Source organism: Macrobrachium rosenbergii, chromosome 24 (assembly GCF_040412425.1).
Source record: "Macrobrachium rosenbergii isolate ZJJX-2024 chromosome 24, ASM4041242v1, whole genome shotgun sequence".
In the NCBI taxonomy this organism is placed as follows: domain Eukaryota; kingdom Metazoa; phylum Arthropoda; class Malacostraca; order Decapoda; family Palaemonidae; genus Macrobrachium; species Macrobrachium rosenbergii.
Window position 1 is genome coordinate 9,108,832 of NC_089764.1, and position 27,421 is coordinate 9,136,252.

At 33.4% G+C, this 27,421-nt stretch overlaps 1 pseudogene; it reads left to right on the forward strand.

The window, feature by feature from the left end:
• The first annotated feature begins 4,073 nt into the window (after nucleotides 1–4,073).
• LOC136851776 (neural-cadherin-like) lies at nucleotides 4,074–25,866 on the forward strand (annotated as a pseudogene).
• The last annotated feature ends 1,555 nt before the right edge of the window (nucleotides 25,867–27,421 follow it).

Genomic DNA, 27,421 nt, shown 5'->3' on the forward strand with positions numbered 1-27,421 from the left:
ACAGCTTTAAATCATCTTATGCCATTCTGTCTTTGAACTCTTGCATCAGTCATTTTATATAGATAATTAAACATTCATGGATACATACCCCAGACATTCTTTGCCTATTCTAATTTATCTCAGCCCTTAATATTTCTATACCGCATATCCTCAACACGCTGCACTTAACACTTGTGTCCTTCATTACTGTAATCTAACACTGTACTATGAAGATAAAAAGGCCCATAAAAACACTACATACACGTTACAACCATATATTTCGAATACTTCTACATTCATGATCACTCCCAGTATTCAGACTATTTTACACTACACAGAGCGGAAAGGGTGCTGTTAATATTTCCCTCGATATCAACCATAAATAAATGGGGTGATTTTTCATTAGTCCCAGAAGAGCCTCATCGACCATTTATAGGCAATTTCTCCCTGCCGAGGGGTCCAGCACTCTTTACTAGTTGTTCTTTGTTGTGGCACACTTACTATGTACTCCGTACCCCAAGTACTTTATAGGGAAGCAATTGTGCAGCTTACTACCGGTAGAGAAGAGTTCCCACTAATGGATTAACCTGGTATGTGATTGCCTACGGCCCAGAGAGAGAGAGAGAGAGAGAGAGAGAGAGAGAGAGAGAGAGAGAGAGAGAGAGAAGAGGTAGTGGCGGGGCTCATTATCGCTCTGTTAATACTTCCTCCCCAAAGAGGTTTACAGCCCTTCACTAGATACTTCCTTGCCTTGGGATACGGTACATTAGAATACAGTGAAGAAATATTTTCCATATTACACCACGGAGTAGGATATATTTTATTTAAATTCATATTTATATAATACTGTCGAATTTACAGTAATTTTCGGTACAGAAGAAATAAACCCGTTGTCACAAAGGAGCGAAAGATAATTCATTAATTTTCATGAGAACTTATGAACAAATGAGATATACCATACTGATATCGAAAAATAATTGATAATTATATTCTGATGTCTCTTATATCCATATAAATAAACACGTAACGTTTTGCTAAATTATGCAAGTTCATCCTTGAACCCAACTCCGTCCGCTTCCATTATTTTTTCTATTTACCTATGTAGGATATCCAATAACAAAAAAAAGAGAGGTTTATGATATTAAATTTTAAAAAAGAGCAATAAACAGGAGCTTTTTGTATGGAAATCTATCGTCCATTGCATATAATAACAAAGGTTTTAAAATATAATTTGTTTATGCGGTAGTCAAAATGAAATTATTTCCTTTTTCATCACAGATATTCAAAGAACGACAAATAAGAAGCTACAAACACTGATTTCAGGTACAAATTGTGAAAATATATTCCGATATAATAATAAAATAAATTTCAGTGACTTGGTATGAGGAAATTTCGTCGTATGTAAGAAAAATTAGACAAAAAATGAGAGATAATATAGGAAATTCATATCTACAGAGTATTAGTACAAGCTCAACTAAATATGATTACTTGGGAAATAATTATTCAAAAACTGATGATGGTAATTCCTAAGGTCTGACTGCATTGAAAATTTCACTGTCTTAAGGCTAATAGGCTTTCACAAACACACAGTAAGCTCCTGAAAGACAAGATACTTTGCATCTTTACAATGCTGATAGATATGAAGAATTTTATTCATTTTATTTAAGTAGAGTCACTTTCAGGGGTTTTGTGACCGTGTTTAGAATACCAGTTTTTCTCAGAGGATTTACCAAGGCATGTGATACTAAAAAAAATTTGCTCCTATATACCTTACGAAAATGGGGGAAAGTTGTTATTGTGGACGTTTTTCAAAATGGCCGCAATCGTCATCTTAGAAAACTGGTAAAGTTCTATTTCTAGAGGTGGATGGCCAAAAATGACAATTTAGGTGCCAATTCCCACTAATTTTGATGTTAGAAACACAATGGGATGGCATGTATCATGATTCAGAGTCCCCTTGACCTCAAAATCAAGATGGCAGACATCTGTGTTCCCCTATTGTATTAAGATTCACTATCACTGCAGGACAAATATGATGCATAGCTGTAAGATTCACTTCCACGGCTCCCCACGTGTAGATGATTTGGAGTTGTTGGAAGTTCCAGGGATGATGGAAGTGCAGGTTTGGTATAGCGTACTGGGAGGCATAAGCCATTTACAAGTTGCTATCTATGGCCAACTGGTGATTGTTGATTCTGAAGCTGAAAGTTCTTCTGCAATTATGTGAGGTAACTGGTGCGCTCTAAGTGTGATCGTAGATTGTCAGAGTCAGATACCAGTCTGATGATGATCTTTTTCCTGAGTGCTGATCACTTTGCTGCTCTCACCTCTGCCAGTGTCTTGCTTTTAGTGTCAAGATAGATGTACCGGAAAACAAAATTTCTGTAAGTCATTGATGGTTTCTTGTGTGGCCGGGAGGATTGTGCCACAACTCTTAAGGAGGGTGTGAGCTTCTGATGATTTTTCTACATGGTCAACAATAGTTTTGTTACCTACTCCATAAAAGCCTGAGTTATGGTCACATGCAGTAGGAACCTGAAGTGGGATCAAAGACTCGGCCATTGCCTCATCACTCAAGCACTGAGCACTTATCAACTGAGATTTGTGTTTCTAGCACAAGAGTCCTGATATTTGCCAAGCCACATAGGTTGCCTGAACATAGTTATCGGTATCCCCATTGTCTATTATAACTGTTTCTGAATACCACTCTGACCTCAGCTTACCATAGAGTGTGAACAGAGTGGTGTCTGCTTCTACACGGGCAAATGTGAGATTCTGCAATACTTCATATGTGGTGAGATTCCATGCTGATTTGCCAACAGCTATATATGAGCTGAGTAGTGGTTGCAGACGTCCTTCTTTTGAAGGTCACCTCAATGAATACTTGAAGGCAAACTTTATTTTCTGGCTTACCAAGAAGGGCATGAAAGTCTCCAGTAGAAGAAAATTTGTCCCCTGACTTCATAAGCACATTGTGAATGGACTGATTTTTTGATGATGTTGTTATTCACTATCTTTGATTGAGAAGTCTTGCTTGTATGGGTCATTCACCAAAATAATACGTTCTGCATTCGTATGTCTGTTCAGGACAAAATTCATAAGTTTCTCACCATTGTCTCCCCAAGTGAACTTGGTTCCATTTGCTTTTTCTCTGTCTTCTGTAGAAGGGATTGTTAGGCGCCAGATTAATCCCATGTCTACTACTGATGTGTAAATACCAGGGTACAGCATGGATGTCAGCTTTTCCTGTAGCTTACTCTGCAGTGTTTTGCTCATAGTATCATTTGTATTAAATACTGAAAGGCACTAATCTGTTATTTGATGCTGCATTAAGCTTCCATCTTTGAGCCATCACTTACCTCAACAAGTATGATGACCGAGGCAAATCCCTTGCTCTGCATTTCTTCAGTTAGCCTACCTGTTTCAGATTTTCAGTTATTCTCTTCTTGTTTTCTTGAGTGGCAAAATTGCCTCTTTTACTATGTGGTATTCGAGCATTGAAAAACTTTGTTTTGGAACAGTCTCTTTCATTTACAAAATCTTCCACTTTCCTTTCTCCATCGGCCTTTGCAGACTCCAGATCAGCAAAAAGAGCTGGAAAAGCTTGAATTCCAGATTTTAGGGATCTTAGTGTCTGATCTGAGTGGTCAAATGGATCACAATGGAACTCAGTGAGACATGCACTGATATCCTTCACAGGTTGTTCATCTACCTTCATCTTACTTGGGACACAATCTGCATGCTTTCTTGAACCTTGCCTCTTGTGATTTGCATGCCAATGGACACAAGCTCTTATCTGGATGATATTATTAACATTTCATGTGTTTGACAGTAGTTGCTTTTCATTCTTGAGAATAGCCACCCATTCAGACTTAAGCTTTGATCCTTTATTCATCGTTGACTCTATCCATACATCAAGGGTAATACATGAATAGGATTTATCAGTCATTGATTGTGCAAACATGCCCCTCTCCATGAATTGTGTTTGGATATGAAAAAGACTTTCCAGGATTGCTATGAAACCTGGAAGATGGCGGCCATATTTATTGTCATCATAGATATGCGTCCAAGGCAGCATCAACTTCAGTGAGAACATGAACTCCATCAGTATCTCTACCATCTCCAAGAATGAAATAAACAATTCTGCTTGTGGGGCACCATCTAAGTTCTCAAATAGAGAATCAACAAGCACCTTGAGATCAGCATTGTTCTTTAACTCAGCACGTGCATCATTAAGTTCTTGTTGGTCTACTGGACAGCATAACTTACTGAAAGATGCCTGGATCTCTTCAGACAGAATGGATCCTTCCAAACGTTTGTCTGGTGCATGTTGGACTAAAGCCTCAAAGAAAAGTCGAAGGCAATGCCCACCGCAGTTGAAACAAATTATAACTCAAACAAACGAATATAACAGTAGAGTCATATTCGGAGGATGTGACCATGTCTAGGATACCAAAGTCTCCCAGTGAATTTAGCCACATCATATTAGTCCTGCAGTGATAGTGAATATTAATACAGTAGGGGACTGCCGACATCTGCCATCTCGAATTTGAGGTCAAGGGGACTATGAATCATGATATATGCCATCCCATTGTGTTTCTGCCACCAAAATTAGTGGGAATTGTCACCTAATTTGTCGTTTTTGGCCATCCACTTCAAGAAATAATACTTTGCCAGTTTTTTAAGATGACGGTGGCGGCTATTTTGAAAAACGTCTAAACTAAATTTCCCGCCATTTTGGTAAGGTATATGGGAGGTCATTTTTTTTTATCTCATGTCCTTGTTAAATCTACTGAAAAAAATTGGTATCCTAAACGCGGTCACAGAACCCTTGAAAATGGCTCTGCTATTTATAAGAATGACATCAGAGTTATACAAAGGAGAGCTGAAAAATACTGAAAATTAATTAGAATAAATGTTAAGAGTATATTAAAAGAAAGCTCAGGTATTTCTTTCTGTGTTATTCGTTAATGAGTCTCTACAAAAAAATATGAGAAAATGTAAAAAAAGTAAAGATATGCATAAAGACACAGCATTGCCAAGACGCCATGACCTTCCTATATAATGCATAATGAGAGCAGGCACTCCCAAGAACTAGGAGTCTTAAAGCTTCTTACAGGAATATTTTCTGGAATAAATAAGGAACTTTAAGGAAATTCTGTTCGCAGGATTATGTGTCACTTTTTTTTTACTCTCTCCTCCTCTCTCTCTCTCTCTCTCTCTCTCTCTCTCTCTCTCTCTCTCTCTCTCTCTCTCTCTCTCTCTCTCCATTGAGGAGCATATATGTTCGCTTTATTTTATCAATCAGTCTGTATATATATCTATGTAGATAGATAAACAGACAGATAGATAGAACAAGGTGAGAGTCTATATATATATCTAGATAGATAGGCATATAGACAGATAGATAAAACAAAGGGAGAACAGAAGTCTGTTATATTTCAGCTAATATTTTCCCATTTTTGAGTGTATCTATCTATCTATCTATTTTTCTATCTATCTAGGTAGATGGATAGATGGATAGATAAAACAAATGGAAAACAGAAGTCTATCATATTGCAGCTAGTATTTTCCCCTTTTCAAGTCTATCTACTATTTAGCAAACATATTTATCTAGCTGTCTATCTGTCTAGCTACCTATCTAGGTAGATAGATAGATAGATCAATCAAATGGAAAACAGAAGTCTGTCATATTTCAGCTAGTGTTATCCCCTTTTCCAGCAATCTATCTATATGTCTAGATAGATAGATAGATAGATAGATAGATAAAACAACGGGAGAGCGACAATGGCTTTGGCAGAACAGAAGGCCATAATAATTATAAAGCGAGTTTCGGAATCACTCCCATTTAAGGAGAACCGGTTTGGGTGCATTAGGTTCCTCCCAAGGCTCGAGGGAAAGGAGCGTTTCCTTATCTTTACTTTTCGTCTTAAACCGGATCTTTCAAGATGTTGCCAGTCCTATGTGGAACCCATGCCGCATGGGAAAGGTTCCAGTAGTAAGTCTCCTCAAGTAAAACTACTTGAGGAATCTTATCCTTTAGTGGCACGTTCTTACGTAAACGATATTTATACGTTCAAGTTAATGTTATGGTAACAACTTAAATTGTTATAAATAAAGTATTTAGTTCTGCATCTCCTATCGACTGTTGGCGTTTGATTTCTCCCTCTCTCTTCTCTCTCTCTCTCTCTCTCTCTCTCTGCTCAGGACTTTTCCCATGAAACGAGCAAGCCCATTAGTCACTGCAGACCTGATGCTATTTAGGTATATAAGAACAAAAGAATTGTCTCCCTAAGGCTTTCACTAATCTTGCTGATGCTATCAAGGAATAGGATTTTTATTTTGTTGTTATATATGTCCGAAAGAATATCTGATTCACTTTATAAACAGATTCCTTGGGACTATTGAAAGTAATAAAGTTGTTCAGGAAATATCTAAAATTCTGAACCCTTATTCTCATGGGAACAGATTATCAGGGTACGTAAAAATATGTTGTCTGCGAGTCCAACTTCAACTCAAATACCATGATGATAAAACAAATAAACAAAGGAAGCAGGTTCTCAATATGTTGCGAATTTGTTGTTATTACCCATTTTGTTAGAAATTTTATCGTTGTATGTATCTTTTGGCATATGTGTCTGGGTACGAAATAAAGCTGGTTCCTTTTTAATCCCTTCCGAGTGACGTAGTTGGGTATTTAACGGAAGTCAGTTGCTAGCTAATTATTTTGAAGTGTGTAGCCTAACTCTTGGGAATGTGCTTTCCAGCCCTGAGCCAGAGAAATTTCCAGAGCTATTCAGGTAACCAGAGAAAATAAATGCTCTTTCCAACAACAGGATATCAAGGTGTGTTTTCTATTGACTTTAAAATGTTTATGTAAATTAAAAATTTATATATTTCAAATAAATAAATCTCGTAAACATTTCTTGTCATTTGTTTAAAGTTATGAAGAACTTTTTGTACAATGTCATTATCATTCTCTCATACATTTTTTGTTATCTAGATTTTGTTAACTGTTATACCACCTCAATCAATATCTTCATAGGATTTTACGATTACACACTCGCTTCTATTATCATTCTTTTTATCATTTATATCTACTATTTTTCATTAAGAACAAATAATCACGTGGAACAATTCTTCAAAGCAATTGTCAAAACGAGTTACAATGACTAATGGTGGAGATTTAAGAAAGACTAAGTAAATATTAAATATATTGAAATAAACAACTAACGAACCTACAGTTAGTCGTAGAGCTCAGAAAACTTAATGTATTAGGCTTAAAGTAGCACAGCACGATTACTGGACTGCAATTTTGATTTTTTAGAATACATACTGAAGCTCAGCCTTCATTATGAAAATATAACTTCAAAAGTAGACGGTCTACACCATCCTTTCGGTCACTGACGCGACAGAGATAAATAGTCAAAGAATCTCTCAGGGAGACCAACCTTTAGTTAAAATGAATAAAAGACGTGGTGTCCCATGAGAATTTTTCGAGGCAAATCTTTGAAAAAGGGCTGTCAATCATTTTGAATATACTGAAGCTCACTGACCAGTTCTTTCTTCCTTCTGCCAAGAAATTGAATTTACCTTCTTTTTTTTTTTTTTTTTCATTTCTTCTCTCATAACCTTTCTTCATCTAAATGGCAAATTTATCTCTTTATTTATAGGTAAGTTCCACATTCTTTTCATCAGGCCTGTGCTGCTCTAGAAAAGGGGAGTAGCCTGCTCTACCTACCAGTTCCGTTGAGTTTCACTTTTATTACAAATGAATGGACTGATAAATTAGTTATTTCTAACTTCTATTTTTGGCTGCAGGATTTTAGTTTTCATTGTTTTTTTTTCATGTGTAAGGCTTATCCTTCTAGTACCACTAAAACCAGGCCAAAAAATCCGAGAACCTGCGATTGCTCTTTCATATCAGTTTTGGGTGTAAGCACATAACAGTAAAATTAAGAGAGCAGTCATAATTTAAGCGCGTTCATATGCGTCTGTTTTTAAGAGAGGGAGAGATGTCACTGTCCCTTGCCGCCGAACCACTCAATGATGTTATGTAAGCAGTTATATAAAAGAAAGTATTTCGATTGCTCTTTGTATATTATTCCTTAAGGTAAGTACAGAAACTTTTATTTACGTAAACTGTGGATACACGTCCGGGTTTTCGCATGCACTAAAAAAACGCTGTTCTCATCAATCATTCTGTCCAAACACGAAAATTTAATAACCGTTATCTTTGATATATGACTTTCCATAGAAAATTTTCTTATCTTTAATATACGTGAAACCTGAAACGTTAGTCTCGCAACTGAACCTATCATGGTACCTAGCAATATCTGCATCACTTGATTTTTCCTTTATGCCGAATATGAACCATAACAAACTAATAAGGGCGGAGGTTGAAAAACGTAGTTTTTCAATTTCTTCTCAGATAAATTTGTCATTTTATCGGAGACAGCATTTTCAGAGCAGCGGAATATTTTCGAAGCTTCACCAAACGAACCCAAACTCTCATCCAACTCTTGCAGGATAAGAGGAGAATACCATGAAAGTTGGTTAACCTGAGCTCGCGGTTCTGAAGAGTTCAGAGAGAAATTCACTGGAGACCTTGCCTCATCCTACAATGCCCATTTATATTCAAGTGGTCTGTCACATTTTTGTTAAAATAGAAGGGTAAATTTTAGTCGCATTTACATCATTAATTGCTTGATATCTCAACTGACTTAGAATGCATACTTACCTCCATATAAATATAGTTGCTCTGTATCTATTCCATGTTATTCATGATTAACTAAGGTTATCAATAAAATGTGCATACAAAGTACCACCAAGCAGTAAAGGGGCCAAGTTCCTCCTATAAAACTCCATAATAAAAAGTCTTGTGTTTCTGAAATGCGTGGTATTACGGTTTTAGAGGTCAGTGGTAGGAGAAATGACACAGGTATGACACATAGCTTCTAATTTGAAGATTTTTCCTATTTGAGGGATAAATCTTTCAACTCAGACAAGTAAAAATTCACCAAGCAGAAGATCATTACTTATGAAACACATTTATTGCCTATTACTCTCTCTCTCTCTCTCTCTCTCTCTCTCTCTCTCTCTCTCTCTCTCTCTCTCTCATGATTGCACACTGACCACTGATTCAAAAGGGCCGTGGTTCGATCCCGACATACCGCCGCTATTCAACACACATGTTATGGATATCAGTGTCAGCTTGGATTTAAAAGGACTGAATTATCTAATAACCTGATCTATGAAGACTTGCAGAGAACGTAAGGCTCAAACTTTCTGGCGCTGCCTCATCAAGATGGGAAGGAAGCCTATAGTGAATTCTCTCTCTCTCTCTCTCTCTCTCTCTCTCTCTCTCTCTCTCTCTCTCTCTCTCTCTCTCTCTATATATATATATATATATATATATATATATATATATATATATATATATATATATATATATATATAATTTATATATACATGGCTGTTTTTGCATTCACACAGTGATTTATTCTTACAAATATGAGGCTACAAATTTTTATCTTTGATCAAATTCATGCTAGCGCTCACAGATAATGCTAACTCCTGTATTTTCTCAGGAGGTTTATAAGTGATTGGATTGGTACTGCCGGGTCTCAGTCCATTTATCTCTCTCTCTCTCTCTCTCTCTCTCTCTCTCTCGGTGATAGTGTGTTCATCATTCACCTCTCGCATCGTTACCCAAGTGGCGCGTGCCTTGCCAGGATCCCTGACCAGAGTTCTCTTGGGCGATTGACGATTTATTTCCATCATTTCATTCCCAACTTCAAGATCTATCAAGAGGACTTTCTTTGCAGCTCAGATTTTCCTCTCGGTGAAACATTTCATCCTGGGTTCAAATGGTTGGATTAGGATACATCTGATTAAGGTTACTCGATTTATATATATTCGCCTGATGTTAGATTATCAAAAATGTTGTAGATACAATTTTACACAATTAATAAAGTTTTACGGAAATACATGTCTTCGAAAAACTGCCGATTAGTGACGTGGTTACGATTATTATTATTATTATTATTATTATTATTATTATTATTATTATTATTATTATTGTTGTTGTTGTTGTTGTTGTTGTTGTTGTTGTTGTTGTTGCTGTTGTTGTTGTTGTTGTTGTTGTTGTTGTTTATGAATTTTATTTAAATAGTAGACAAGTATATTAGAAGAAAGGGCCAAATTGTCATTCCGCCTACATGTGATAAAAAAAAGATGAAAATTATGTAAGCATTATTAACTTGTCGTTTCCTGTATGATTATAATTTGTTCACCAAAGTTTGTGCATGGATAAAATAGTTGTTCACATTTTGAGTAATAAAAGAAGTGACTTTTTCCCTTTGTCTGATAAATTGGAAACCTTAATTAAATGCTAGTTTATTTTCTCATTGAATAGTTCTAAACAATTCCCCTTTTCCTCCTTACTTTGGGATTTTGATCTTTCTCTCTTTTTTTATATATCTCTCTCTTGCATTGTGTTCATCATAGGTCACAATATGGCGTAAGACCATGGTGGCCATTTGAAAGAGATTCTTCGTGATTTAATTCTCTTGGGCGATTGACGATTTACTTCCCTCATTTCATTCCCACCTTCAAGATCTATCAGGAGGATTTTCTTTGCAACTCAGATTTTCCTCTCGGTGAAGCATTTCTTCCTGGATTGAAATGGATGTATTAGAATACATTTGATTAAGTTTACTCGATTTATCGTGTGATTCGCCTGATGTGAGATTATGAAAATTGCTATAGATACAATTTTACACAATTAACAAAGTTTTAAGTAAAGTTATTTTCACATGGCTTCGAAAAACAGCCGATAAGTAGTGACGTGGTTATTATTATTATTATTATTATTATTATTATTATTATTATTGTTGTTGTTGTTGTTGTTGTAGTTGTTGTTGCTGTTATTTATGCGTTTTATTTAAATAGTAGACAATTATATTAAAAGAAATACCCAAATTGTCATTCTGCCTTCATGAGATGAACAAAAAAATATGAAAATTATATAAGTATCATTAACTTATCGTTTCCTATCACTGATTAGGAAAATAAAATATTCTGTTGTATCAAAACCTGAATGGCAGGAGACCTTGCGTTAATAGACAATAAAAGAACTGACTATTAGATAGTATGTATCCGATAAATAAAAAGAAAGAAACCTTAATTAAATGGAGTTTATTTTATTGGCTGAATAGTTCTGAACAATTTCCTACACAACTTTGGACATTACTTTTGTGATTTTGGTGTTTTTTTTTTTTTTTTTTTGCTTCCAACATTGTACTTAAAGAAATAGGTCACAATGTCGGCTGTAAGACCATGGTGGCTTTTTCATTTATAAGAGATTCTTCGTGATATTTAATTAATTACTTCGCTTTTTTTATTGTTGAAGAAGATGGCAGTACTACCAAGGGCTATTAAGAGTACATAGGCTAATAGTTATTATTTAAAATTCCTCTAATGGAATAACATTTAATAAATGCAATGACTTTCTTTAGGAAATAAACACCCAACACCAAAGCTTTTTGCATTAAATGGAGGGTCTTCTGATATGTATATACTGAATTTAACCAAGAAGACGAAGAAGGATATTACACACGAAGGTAGGAGCCGTTTTTCAGACAAGTCGATGTAATTTGTTAACTAATAGGCTACACATTGGTTTCAGTATGGAAATATATTTTAATACTGAGCGAATATACAAAAAACTGTAATTGAAATCATTGTTTACGAATCCTTTACTTTGAATCCCGAATAGATATCGAGGAAACTTAGGTGAGAAAAGACAGCAAAGAAAAGCATGAAATGCATATTTCCCTGAGCTAAAAATTTCGATAATTTGAGAGAAGTTAGTGAAGTAATATAATTCATAAGGAACGATGACCACCAAAATTTTTTGCAAGATTTTTTCAGCTCCAGAATTTAGGAGATAGACCAGAAGAACTCGACTTCGAAGTTGGGTATCGTACCTAAAGTGAAGCCAATATGCAAACCGCACATCTAAACATAAAAGACAGATCCTCAACCATTCTTTTTTTTCGGAAGCTTAGGGAGTGGGGTACTATCAACATTCTCATTTCATATGAATAGATGAAAGAGTGTTGGCTCAACTTGCTCTTGGTAAAAATTTACCGAATTTAGTTCAGGATATTTCCGAACAGACGTAGTCGAGTTCCTTGCCCTTAATGCAATTACTCAGAAATTGACAATCACAGTGTTGATTCAGTCAGACTGCATCGTTGTCAACAGTATGAAGGTAAACTTGGTAACAACTGGAGAGTGAATTCCGGGGGGAAAAATATTAATGAAATGGTAAAATAATCTATTTTATATACTTGTTAGTACTCTGTATAAATTTCTTGTATTAAAAACAGTTTATTCAAATAACATCGATGAATGGTGAATCACATACCATTGCATCGTAGCCTGAAAATGGTCATTGTATTATTTGTTTTTATATATATATATATATATATATATATATATATATATATAATATATATATATATATATATATATATATATATATATATAAAAAAAAATATATATATATAGTATTTTTTAGCCAAAATACGCTACAAAATTTCTAAAAGTTCTTTCTGCTTTGCTTGGCCAATGGATAGATAGGCCTCTGTCTATTTGAACCTGTGAGAGGTAGTAAAATCTGGTTTAGGTTAGTTTCAAGCAGTAGATTCAGGGTTTCTGAGAGAAGCTCGGCAGATAATCCTTTGCCTAGGGCAGTAACTGGCTGGCGCCTTTTCTTTGGTACAGAAGCGTGACCCGGTCAGGCCATCGGCCCCCCTACAACCGTCCAGAAGGAATAAAAGGCCATTGCGCCAAGAGCTTGCCCTCACACACAGCCCAGTAGTGGAAGGAAGGAGGTCACGAGTGCAGACCTCCCCCCCTGCCCCTCTTTCCATCAACGCCACGTGGAGTAGCTGCCCTTTGCTTTGTACCCCAACCACGTGGCCAGCATCCAGTGCAAGTGGGGATTTGCAAATCCCAAAGTGAGCGGAAACTCAACTGCAGCTTTTCATCATTATAAGGGCGCCCTTTTCCTCACCCCACCTACGACTTGAAAGCAGTTCCTTGGCGCGGGAGGCCTTTGTCGACGCACACACGTGAACCCTGGCAGAAGACGACGCTGGACACCGACGTCAGCCTTACGCCCCTACGATTTGGTAAAGTACCTAGAAAGAGTTGCTTAGTCACGTTATGTTCGCCCTTGTGCATTTATTAAACTTTTGGGCCTATAACTTGATATTCCCTGAGCTTCTTGGTTCTATCCCGGCCCATGTGTTCACTGCCTTCTTGCTCAAAGTCACTAGACAAGCCTCGGGGATTCCCCAAATTCCAGCCTTAGATTGTAACCTAGGTCCTCATATCGTTTCAGAAGGACGACCGTAGCAGAATTCTCCTTGGTCCGTGTTCCTGGCATTCCCAAGCTTTCCACCCCTCCCCTTTTCAGGGGGACTGCTGCAGTAGCAATTTAACGTGTTTCAGTTAATTTTCCCCTTTTGATCTTGTTTGTCATGTAAATATACCTATTTTTGTATCCACGTGTTTCACGCACTTCCCTTTGAGAAAGAGCAGTGCTCCTGTATAACTCCTTCTATTTTTTGTTTTATATGTCCTGGTTATCTTTCAAGGCCATTATAGAGAAAAGTACTAAATGTGGAGACTTAAGAATTTTTGTGCTCAGGAAACATATAAAAAAAATATATATATATATATATATATATATATATATCTTATATATATATATATTTATTATTTATAGTAAATCATCAACACACAATCACGTGTGGAACAGAAATAAATTTTCTGACTCACGTCGGGATCATCGAACCCAGGTCTTTCAGGTGGAAAGCAATCTATTTGTCTGTTGTTACCCACTGGGCCATACAAGTCTATTTTAGTCGGAACCTGAGAGCAACTGCTCGGAATTACCTGGGCAAGCTAACTGCTTGCATACCAGCAAGTTTTCTTTTAGACTTGTATGGCCCAGTGGGGTAATAACGCCCTTGCTTTCCACCTGAGAGACCTGGGTTCGATCCCGACGTGAGTCAGAAATTTATTTCTGTTCCACACGTGATTGTGTGTTGATGATTTCTATCTTATTCACTCAGAAGGGATAATTCGAATGAAATGTTGTCCATTGGGTCATTGCTGAGTCATGGGAAGTTGGGAAAACTCGCTGGTATGCAAGCAGTTAGCTTGCCCAGGTAATTCCTTGGGTGCAGTTGCTCTCAGGTTCCGACTTCTTTTAGACTTGTATGGCCCAGTGGGTAACGCCCTTGATTTCCACCTGAGAGACCTGGGTTCGATCCCGACGTGAGTCAGAAATTTATTTCTGTTCCACACGTGATTGTGTGTTTGATGATTTCTATCTTATTCACTCAGAAGGGATAATTAGAATGAAATGTTGTCCATTGGGTCATTGCTGAGTCATGGAAGTTGGTGGAAATCTCTCTGGTATGCAAACAGTTAGCTTGCCCAGGTAATTCCTTGGGTGCAGTTGCTCTCAGGTTCCGACTTCTTTTGACTTGATGGCCCAGTGGGTAACGCCCTTGCTTTCCACCTGAGAGACCTGGTTCGATCCCGACGTGAGTTAGATTTATATATATATATATATATATATATATATATATATATATATATATATATATATATACGTTTGTAGCGTTTCTGATTTTTACACTCCTGAAATCTACCTTTCCCTTACTCGTTACTACTTCTCACCTCTCACATCTTGGCTAATTCATCATTGTGTTGAACTACATGCAACTGTCGTCTTGATTCTGGTGATAATTTCATTATTTGATGGTATTTGCATAATCAGTCACATCGAATTCAATTTCTGCACGTCGTCAAAATTTTAATCTTTGTCTTTTATCATTCTATGATGGAAAATATTTGCCCCCTCAAAAAAACAAAAAATTAATAGTTGATTGTATTTTTACCAATCATGTCCTGAAAATTTCTAAAACTTCTTGCAGTCTTTTAGGCGCTCCAGTGACAATGGAATTACATGCGTTAACAATATAAATTCTAAAACCTTGTTTTCATTTTAAGTATTATGTAATGATGGTTTTTATTAATTATTAATATTTTGTTCGACACCCTTTTCTGTCATAACAAGACTTCATTCTTGCAATGTCTAATATATACCATATAGTATTATAACATCGTATCCTCTATATCTTTTTGATCTAGCGTCTTTCCCCCATTTATTGCTGTAACTATAACTATTTTTTTCCTATTGTATACGAAGTGATGCTAACTTCCATTTACCCTGGGTCTTATCCGAAAAACTTTCGCCTAAAATATTTTGGTAAAATGCTTTCCCAATACTCCGCATCTTTTCCTCCGTAGGTGACTCAAATTACCCTTAGCGCCAACAAGTGACGCCCACTTACGTCCAACGAGCCTAACTTCTTATTATACAAAACGCAAAACTAATATAACAGATTATACAAATACCCCAAATGCTCAACACGATTCTCATAAATATATATAAATATAATATATATATATATATATATATATATATATATATATATATATATATATATATATATATATATATATATATATATATATATATATATATATATATATATATATATATATATATATATATATATATATATATATATATATATATATATATATATATATATATATATATATATATATATATATATATATATATATATATATATATATATATATATATATATATATATATATATATATATATATATATATATATATATATATATATATATATATATATATATATATATATATATATATATATATATATATATATATATATATATATATATATATATATATATATATATATATATATATATATATATATATATATATATATATATATATATATATATATATATATATATATATATATATATATATATATATATATATATATATATATATATATATATATATATATATATATATATATATATATAATATATATATATATATATATATATATATATATATTATATATATATAAAATATATATATATATATATATATATATATATATATATATATATATATATATATATATATATATATATATATATATATATATACTATATATATATATATATATATATATATATATATATATATATATATATATATATATATATATATATAAAGGAAAAATATATTCTTTGGCCTGTTCATACCATCAGGCGCACTTCAATAAAATTATGCCCGTTAGTTCATGTATAAAAATAAAGAAAATAAATAAAATAAATAAAATCAACGCACAGAGTTAGTTATTTATATGTGCAGTGTTATTTACGAATAGGATAATATATCATAAAAGTTAGAAGACCAAAACACATAGAGAGGATATGAATTTCCGATAGCAGTCCGGTATGAATTACTCGTGCACAATAATACAAGGCTCTGAAGATCCGTTGATGAAGCACGGAAAGCAGTGGCTTGTATCAATATATATATATATATATAATATATATATATATATCTGAAGATCCGTTGATATATATATATATATATATATAGTATATATATGCATCAAAACCATTGCTATGTAGAAAACTGCTATTTTGTTTGGTACACATAGAGATGAATTCAGCAGCATTTCCACAAAGTGTGTGGGAATGTTGCTGAATTCAATTTCTAAATATATCATTGGCATGATCGAGCAGCATTTTATACACAATTGATTTTGAACCCATTATGAGAATATGATCATGAATTACATTTAGAAAACTAAGAGAAATTTTATAGGTGCATATATGTCAGCAGTTTGTCAATTTCAAGGTTTAATACGGCTTTGCGTACCTCCTGATAACCAATTCGTCATCTAAAGGATATCCGATAACCCGGTTGGAAACAGTCGGTCTTTGCAATAAAGCAAGCTCCAGAGAAATGGTTCTCGGTCTCTTTGAAGAGCCTCGAAACTCCTCGAACTCTAGCGATTTGGAAAATTTAAAGTTGGTTGGTATTCTTTCTGAAAAAGCAAGACTGATTATTCCCGTTTTCTATGAGGTGTACCGTACGTTGAACTTTCATTGTGAGGCATTAATAGCCACATCTTCGAATTGGAAAGCAAATGGTCTTCAGCTGGACTAAATGAGAGTCGTTTACGCTGTCATTATCGTTATCCTCAACATTATTAGTGGCGAAGAACTAAAAATTAAGAAAACGCAGACATTTTCATCTCCATTTTCGTCACCGACAAACGACGTTTCCAACTTCTCTGAGGGAATTTTCTATATTCGGCTCTTGGGTAAAAATATTTAAAGAAAAATAACAAGATATGCAGAATATTTTTAAGTATTTAACAGTTAAAAAGAATTAGAAGGTCGACTTTTTCAATGTGAGTTGAAGAAGCTTGAAATTTGCTTTTTTTTAATATGGCATCTTAATTCTTTTCTAAATGAAATCGATTATACAAATCTCGTTTGCAAACAAACCTCAATATATAGAGTTCAATTTTTTATAGACCTAGTGAACTCGCATAGTGGATTTCAGAAGACTAGCTAAGGCTCCTCTCGTTCGACTGTCCATTCCACTTTAGCCATGGCAGCGAGATAAAATGCTTTATTTCGTGGTGCCAGAATAAGCAAATTGTCAGTTTGGGCAAGTAAACAAGTGAACTTCCAACGGCTCAAAAGTCTGTGGCAGCATTACTTTGCGATATATAAAATAAAAATTTTGAGGGAGGTATTTATTAAAAACTTTTTTTACTTTTGTTTTGAAATATTTGTTCGTTTCCTAGTTGAAATTAGGCATTTTAGCTAAAAACTTCGAGTGTTTTTGTTCGTAATATCGAACTCGAGAACCGAAAATGTTGTTAAGGGCTGACTTGCGTTTCGTACAGGAGATATGCGATGTTAAGCCATTCTGAGATTAATAATAAATTTCAATGGATTTAAGCATTCAGCGAACTTTAATATTGGTCAAATATTTTTTTTTTATTTCTTCGAATTAATTTTTTGTGATATTTATGGAATTTATGACATTAATGGCAATAACTCAATATCAGTTTCAAAGTGTCACCTATTTCACGGTTTTGTTTTTCATCCCACTCACCCAGGTCTGTTCTCTTGTATATAACAAAAGTAAATATTCTGCTGTTAATATTTAACACATAAATTTCTAATTCTCATCGGGATGGAAACCAGGACTCTCAGATGAGTGACTTCAGGGTTCGAAAACGATGTGAGTTGGAAATTAATTTCTATTACACACAAGATTGCGTGCTGATTATTTCCTTTAATATATTACATTAGAATTTGCGTTCATAAGCCCTGTCAGTTTCTATTTGTCCGATACACTGGTAACTGAGATTATTGTACAGGCGAAAAAATTTTGTTCATACGCGAAGAAATTCAGTTGGGATTTTCCTAAAAATTGTATAGGTAAAAATTAGAGAAGAGACATCCGTATTGTTTCAGCAATCTTGGAGTGACTTCATGATATTATTATTATTTTTTTTAAGTTGCCTAGAAAGACAAGCTTAATGCTCAGCTTCTGTTTTATTTTTTCTCTCCAGTGCTAAACTGTTATCAGATTTAGGCAAATTCTGTGAGGGTTTTTAGAAAAAAAAAAAAAAAAACGGGCATAGTAACCGGCAAGTGCTTGAATTTTGAGAAATACAATTATATAAGTTGGAGGGATTAAGGAGTATTTTGTGCGGTTGCCTGTTCACCCCCCTTGAAACGTTCCAGGCTTATGAAACCGAAACAGTACACCTTACTTACCTAGATTTTGGTAAACAATTACATCTCCATATAAATTCTTACTGGAGTTTACCTTCGAACTTGTAAGTATTCCTTTAGTTCACAGGGCCTTAAAAATATGTATTCACAGGTGGTTTAGGTCGGCGGAAGTATGCATTCTCTGCATAAGTTTTGCATCTTATTAAAGATAATTATTATACCATAATTACTTACCTTTCTTTCCAGGACAGAGGCGGCCGAGTGAAATATCAGATCGTAGGATTGTGCGACATCCTGAAAGTGGACGAAGGCGGCAGTATTCACGTCTACCGACTTCTGGATCGCGAGCTGGACGCAGACTCCGTGAGTGTCTACAGAATCCTGGCCAGTGATCAAGGAAACCCGTCGCTGATGTCCACAGCGACTCTCACCAGCACAGTTCTAGATGTCAATGACTGCCCTCCTCGTTTCCTGCCACCCACTGTCCTTCACGTCCAGGAAGGAGAGCCTCCAGTCATGTTAGGAGTGCTTACTGCCTCCGATGACGACGTCTGGGCATTAGGGCACGGGCCACCTTTCAGTCTGTCGTTGGCGCCGACGAATCCACCGCATGTCTTTGATCTCATCGAACTGCAATTTAATCAGCGTGAATATAGTTATTTATACACCTAATTAAAAATGGCGCTTTTGTTTATAAAAAATATAATTCGTCATATTTTTTTATACTCTCTCAAGTATTTATTAGAGGCAAATCATGTTTATTACACTATATATGAACGCATCGAATTTATGAACTCATTTATGGCATACGTGGTACATACGATTTTGGGCACCATAATGTTTTGTGCTTGACCAGTGAAAGGTCTACTGTACGTATTCATAATGTATATCCTTATTATAAACAACATTACTTTTTTTAGTTACATGGTAAAGACAATCCAATAACCATTTTATTTTCCTTGTTTCTCATCAATATTGTAGCTGAGCTCCAAAATCTTATAAATTACTTCAGTCCTTTGTTTAGGTTTTAGAGGATATAAAGATAATATTCATTCTTTATTAAATATTGATCTAAATGATAAAATGCTTAACTAGCCTTTATTTTAGAGAATTCATTCATTATGAAAATAGAATTGCAATTGCAGATTTCATGATAACAGCTTTACATATTCCCTGCTTCCATGTATTTTTTTTTTATTGTCGGTAAACATGGCTATTCTAATTAATAGTTTTCTCCAGGCTATAAAAGAAATGTTTCAACAGTTGGATGTTTGTATAAACATATACACATATGATTTATGTACGTATCAGTTGTGAGTTAAAATACCTCGCAATGGCCAATTTTTTTTCATTATATCGGGTGTGATATTCGTCATCTCAGTTATACTTTGACGAATCTCGTTTTGTTACATGAATTCTGGTTCTGTTTATGTACATGTTAAAATGCCAGGAGATATAAATTTATAATATCTGGTGTTGAACGAAATAACCTTTAGTTCAAAATCAAGAAGAAAAACCATGTTCCTTTTTCTATACACGTTGGGATTTAGTTTTTATTACGCTCTTTTACTGATGCATTTTTAACCTTCCTTGGACAAGTGTTTTTAATGATACCCAAAATTTAGTTACGATAAGGGGCTTCAAAAGAAGAAGAAGAAAAAATCTGACTATAATGTAGGACGCACCATTTTATGGTTAATAGGACACAATCTCTACAAACTTTTTTTTTTTTTTTTTTTATTAACCGTACATATTTTAAAAACAGATTGGGTACTGACAGTACCTACTACTAAGACATCTCTCTCTCTCTCTCTCTCTCTCTCTCTCTCTCTCTCTCTCTCTCTCTCTCTCTCTCTCCCTCTCTCTCTCTCTGCAGATTTGTTAAAATAGTTATTGAGGATTCAAATTCAAAACATATCTACCTTTAGGGAAGTTATTGTTAACCACCGTATGGACTTCCTTTCTCAGATAACAACAGTTTTTCTTCCTAAATAAATGCAGGATAAGCTAGTGGACCTTTGAATGTTCAAATATACCTGGAGTAGCAATTTATGGTGTAACGGATTTCGTGGGTATCATTGTTCAGTAGGTATACTGTTGTTTAGAGCTCCTTACTAATGCAAAATGTACATAAGATACATTTATAAAAGTCGTGAAACCTCCCTTTTTCGTAGATGGTAATTATTAAGCTTCGAGAAAGTGAAGGCGTGGCCTTACTAGATTCAAGGTGTAAAGTAGAAGTTTGTTCATAACAAAAGTTCTCCCCAAAAACTTTGCGCATTTACTGAATCCCTTTTCCTCGTTTCATGACTATCTCAGGCTTCTAAATGGTCGACGATCAACATTTCAATGTATAAAAGTTATCGACTAATGTATTCATGGAATTGGTGTTGAATAATTTTGTTGTATACAAACATTTTTGCTGAAGTTACAATTGTTTCCCATTTCTGGAGATCACGCTGTTATAGAGCAAAATCGCCATGGAGGGAACCTTTTATAAACAAAGTAATGTACAGTCTGTAATAGACAGAAAATACTGTAGATTGAATTCACTAGAGAATGCAATGGTGTAATTTGATGTCTTAACTTATTTTGATTTCTGTTATAATAATATTTTAATTAATTCATATTCTCGCAACATTAATGGGTTATATGAAATAACATATTTCAAAGATCAGTTCCTTTCTAATTATTGTGTAATTAGTATGGAAAGTAAATTGAGTCATTAGATAGGCTATTTCCATTAACGTATATATCTGATTTTCCCAACTATTTCTACTACCTTCCTGCTGTGGACACGATCGTTAATCCGACTGTTCCGTAGGTAATCATAATAAAAACAATATAATTGTATTGTAAATGCAAAATAGCTTCAATAAAGTCATTAGAATCAAAATATTTAACTAAGCATAATACTTATTTTTATGTTACTTATACTGATTATTTAAATCTTTCCTTGCTGCTAGGATTAACATTCAAAAGGCATATCGTTTAAGTTAATCGAGAGAGATTTTGCCGCTAAATGTTTAAATGCATACCGATGATGCACCTGAAATATCTTGCCATTTCGGAGGGATTGGGTTTAAATGATCTCAGTCCATAACTCCAACGTATTTTTATTCGATTTCAGTTGTGTGCAGTTTTGAATAGGGATCCTAAATATTTACTTTTCCTGCCTACACCTACAGCGTCAGTTGTTATCAACAATTTTATAACCAATATCTGAATAATTTTTAAAGATTTTATGATACTGTGAACAGCATAACCCATAACAATTCTGTAATAACCCAAGTTTATTTCGAATGGTCTTAGTTTTTTATAAGGGAGGTAGCATATTTGTCTAAATCATTAGAGAGAGAGAGAGAGAGAGAGAGAGAGAGAGAGAGAGAGAGAGAGAGAGAGAGAGAGAGAGAGAGTTTTAGGTTATTGAAATTAGAACAAGGTGAAGATTTAAATGAACTGTCTCTGGAATCTACTGGTAATTTGTTTAAACGTCTAATTAATGACCCTATCTAAGAATGTGAAGGAATTTAAAGCATTCTTTAATTACTTTTAGGATTTATCCTTGTGTCGGAGATACGATGCACTCAAAGGGGCAAAATGATTCTTTACTAGAGAGGCTATATTTTTTCTTATATTTCTTTCGATGAGTTTCTTCTCAAACTTTTAAGAAGGAAAGGATGAATTTTATCATTATATTCTCATAAAAATTCATGCTAATTTCAGGCGATTCTGAGTATACCTTAAAATAACTAAAATGAAAATATCTAGAAGTCACTGTAGTCCAAACATAGTTTTCACATTTTATATGCCAGTGAAGTTAGTCGTGAATGACATAAACTTTTCCAAAAGAATACAAACAAAATTAATCTTGATATATCAAGATAATTTCAAGATAATACTTTACACATCAAAGCATCAAATTTCCAAATTACAGAGGGTTAAATGTTTATGGGAAAAGATCAAAGGGATAGAAAGGTAAAGTTAATTGGATCTTCAGCAAAGGAGAGAGAAAAAAAAAGATCAGTATAGTAATTAGAACAAACTAATTTCCGAAATGAAAGAAACTTTTTTTCTTTACATTGACAAGGGCGATACGGAACAAAAGTAAAGCTAGATAAAATATACATAAAATATTTAAGTAGTTTAGATAATTTAGAAAGACAAAAACATAAATAAATGGCAAAAATGAGGTGATAAAAAAGTTGATGGTTAAAAGACTTGATTACTGAGATACAATATTTTCGTATGACGATAAATATGTCTTCCAAAATTCAACAAATATAAAACGAGGCAAACGATTATCCAGAAAAAAAAACATAACATTGAATTATTTTTTTGTTATCGACAAAACTGACTTATTGCAATATGCTCTAAAAATATTAAGTGCATATTTGACAACAGTAATAATGTTACCTAGAAGTAATATTAATAGTAAGACTATTTTTATACTTGTATTACTGTTTTTTTACAGATGTAAAATATAGCATAATTTCGCAATAAATTATTTATTCAGTTTATTCTGCAGTATCATTAACGGTCTTTTTTAATGCAAAATGAACAGAAAAATTAATTTTTCAATTTATTCTTTCAAACCAATAATAATTTTTTGCGAACATGAATAGCTAAATGACTTCTTAAGTTAATAGGTAAAAAATGATAATGATCTTTTTAGCACAACATGAATAGATATATTACTTCTTCACTTTATTTGGCTAAAACAATGATGGTGCTAAAACAATGATGGTGTTTTTAACACAAAACGAACAGATAAGTTCTCTCTCATTTTCTTCTGCTAAATCAGCAACGGTCTTGTTAACAAAACATGAACAGATAAATCATTTCCTCAGTCTATTCTGCCAACCCAGTAGGCTAATAGTCCTTTTAACACAACATGAACAAGAACATTTTTTCTTCAGTTTAATTTCCTAAATCAATAACAGTCATTTTAAAACAAAATGAATAGATAAATTATCTCCTCAGCTTATCCTGCCAAATCAAGACAACATATACAGATAAATGATTTCCTCAGTCTGTTTTGCTAAACAAATAATAGATATATTGTTTCCTCAGTCCATTCTTCTAAGCTAATATTGGTCCTTGTAACAGAACACGAACAGAGAAATGATCTCAGTTGTTCTTTGAAACTAGCAATGTTGTTTTAACACACCCTTGAACAGACATGGGTAGCGGAAGAGGAGGGACAAAAGTCTGGACCCCGACACCCTCGATCGAGAAACGAACCGCCAACTGCTGGGGGATGCCCTTTTCGATGCTGGAAACTTGAACACCACTCAGACCATCACCATTGTCGTTGGGGATCTCAATGACAACCCGATGAAATCCGCTTCAAAGACGGTTTATCTCTGGAAAACTCAGGTATGTTGCAAAATCTTGTATCCCTCTCTCTCTCTCTCTCTCTCTCTATATATATACACACATACACGTATATATATATATATATATATATATATATATATATATATATATATATATATATATATATATATATATATATATATATATATATATATATATATATATATATATATATATATATATATATATATATATATATATATATATATATATATATATATATATGTATATATATATATATATATATATATATATATATATATATATATATATATATATATATATATATATATATATATATATATATATATATATATATATATATATATATATATATATATATATATATATATATATATATATATATATATATATATATATATATATATATATATATATATGTATATATATATATATATATATATATATATATATATATATATATATATATATATATATATATATATATATATATATATATATATATATATATATATATATATATATATATATATATATATATATATATATATATATATATATATATATATATATATATATATATATATATATATATATATATATATATATATATATATATATATATATATATATATATATATATATATATATATATATATATATATATATATATATATATATATATATATATACATATATATATATATATATATATATATATATATATATATATATATATATATATATATATATATATATATATATATATATATATATATATATGGCTCAATGGTTTACGTCAACTGGAGTCGCTGAATAGGCTTTCGTCGCGGGCTCGTGTCCCCACGATTCCAATTCATTTATCACTTATATAAATTCCCCTTCGGCGACAATTCTCCAACGGAGATATACCGAGGTAGCGTGAATTTCGATATTAAGCGACATTTGTAGCTTCATGATTATATATATATATATATATATATATATATATATATATATATATATATATATATATATATATATATATATATATATATATATATATATATATGTGTGTGTGTGTGTGTGTGTGTGTGTGTGTGTGTGTGTGTGTGTGTGTGTGTGTGTTTATGTATGTATGTATGTAAATTTACATGGAATTTCCCTAGGAGGAGCTCTTGTAAACCGAACATGGAAATCTCTAAAAGTGGAGTAATTAAATTTCAACCAGAAGTTTAGTGATATCTCGTAATCCCCTCCCTTAAGTTTTGGAGAAAAGTAAAGAACAGAATTGACGTCGTTTGTGCTAAGGAAATCAGAGATTAATCTGAAGTGATTTAAAAAAAATAAATTGTTATATTTTAAAACGTAACATTCCTTAAGCAAACTAAGGAAGTTTTTTGCAAAAACATTTCAAATTACGGTACTCACAGGCAATAGCGTTTGAGGCAATTAGGACATTCGTGATTCAGTCAAATCTTTAACTGTCACAGACAGTTGGACATTCATGTAATACTCCTGTTACTATCATTGTGTTCGTTGATGGTGTATGTCCTTCGACGTTTAAGCTCCGGAAAACAAAGTATTTCCTATAAAGTATATAGTTTTTCCTTTTTGCAGAAAATCGAAAGTAATTACCTGACCTCAGTCCGTTTGTCCCATGTGTATAAACGTCAAAATTTTATAATTGGCCTTGTGCTATAAACTCACCTATCAGTGATTATCATAACAGGGTGAGTATCATTCTAAATACAGAATTTTAGTTCGACAGGAATATGAAGAATAGAGTCGAAAGTACACACACACACACAACACACACACACACACACACACACACACACATATATAGCGGAAAATCACTAAGAGAGCGTGTAGCATGTAGCATGTAGCGGAGCAGTCTGTAACTTGGTAGTGACGAGTCGGTTGGGAGTCAGTTGGGTGTCGGCGTCAGGTATGGTTACCTGAGATGTCAGTAGCAGAGAGTCGTTAGCCTCTTGTGGTTGTGTTTGTTGACCCTGTTTTGGCAATGTTTGTTGACCCCATTGTGGTTATTGAGGTTGTTGACCTTGTTGTGGTTATTGAGATTGGTAACTCTGTGGTGGTTGTTTTTGTTAGCCCTGTTGAGATTTAATTACTGTATTTGTTAGCCCTGTTGTTGTTGTGTTTGTTGGCCCTGCTGTGATCGTATTTGTTAACCTTGTTGTGAATGTATTTGGTGACCCTGTTGTGGCTGTATTTATCGCAATAATTATAAGTGCCTTATTGCCTGTTAACTATAGTGGTATAATGTATAATTTTTTGTTATGATATTGCATTAGCGTTTCAACGTGAGGGCTTAAATGGGGACTATTTGTGTGTGTAATTGTTTATTATGTGATGATTATTTTGGACGGTTTGATTTTACTTTTGCTTTATCTGTAAATTCAGATTTAATTATTGAGGTCATACGTTTTACATATTTTTTATTGACTCCATTTAAATGTGCTGCTCGGGTTATTTATAATGTTTATGGATTCGATCATTTATGTTGTTTATTGAGTTTTGTCATTTATTTACTGACTCATGTTGTTTTGACTTTGGTCATTATGTTTCTTGACTATTTTGTTACCGACTCATTTTTTGTAAACCATTTATGAAACTGGCTATTTTGTGTTTTATGCTCTGATTCTGTGAAGTGTAGTTATTGTGTTGTTCATGTGATATGTTTAATGATTTTTACTGACTGTAATATGTAATTCTTGTTTGGCTATCTTCGAGGAATGTTCATTGTAGTATTGAGTGCATTGACTCTGTGGTGTTTTCTATTGATTGTTTAATATAAAGTATCTATGATTACGCTGCTGACTGAAAACAAACCAAAACATCACGAACAATTTGGGTTCTACAGGTTCTTATTACAAAAAGAACGGGAATGAGAAAATCTGTCAGTAATTGAGGAAGACAAAGGAGGAAGGAGCTAAACAAAACCAAGTGGCTGCCTTAAAACTAATTTACAAAATTTACAAGATGAGTCAGTAGAAAAATTACCCCCCAAAATGAGTCAGTACAAAATTTACATTTATCAGTCAGTAAATAAAGTCCAAATAACAGAACAGTGTCCGTACATAGAAGACATAATCAATAAACACATCACATGGACAGAACAATAATTACATTTAACAGTCGATACATAAATAACCAAATCAATATTTGTCGCATTACCGAGAACCTTAAACACCACAATTCAAAATATACTAACAAAAGCATCTCCATCAATAAACAACAGGAGTAAATAAAACTTAATCAAATTGCTGCCATGTCAAAAGGACCTGGTTATTTTAAACATTTCAAACACTTCACAA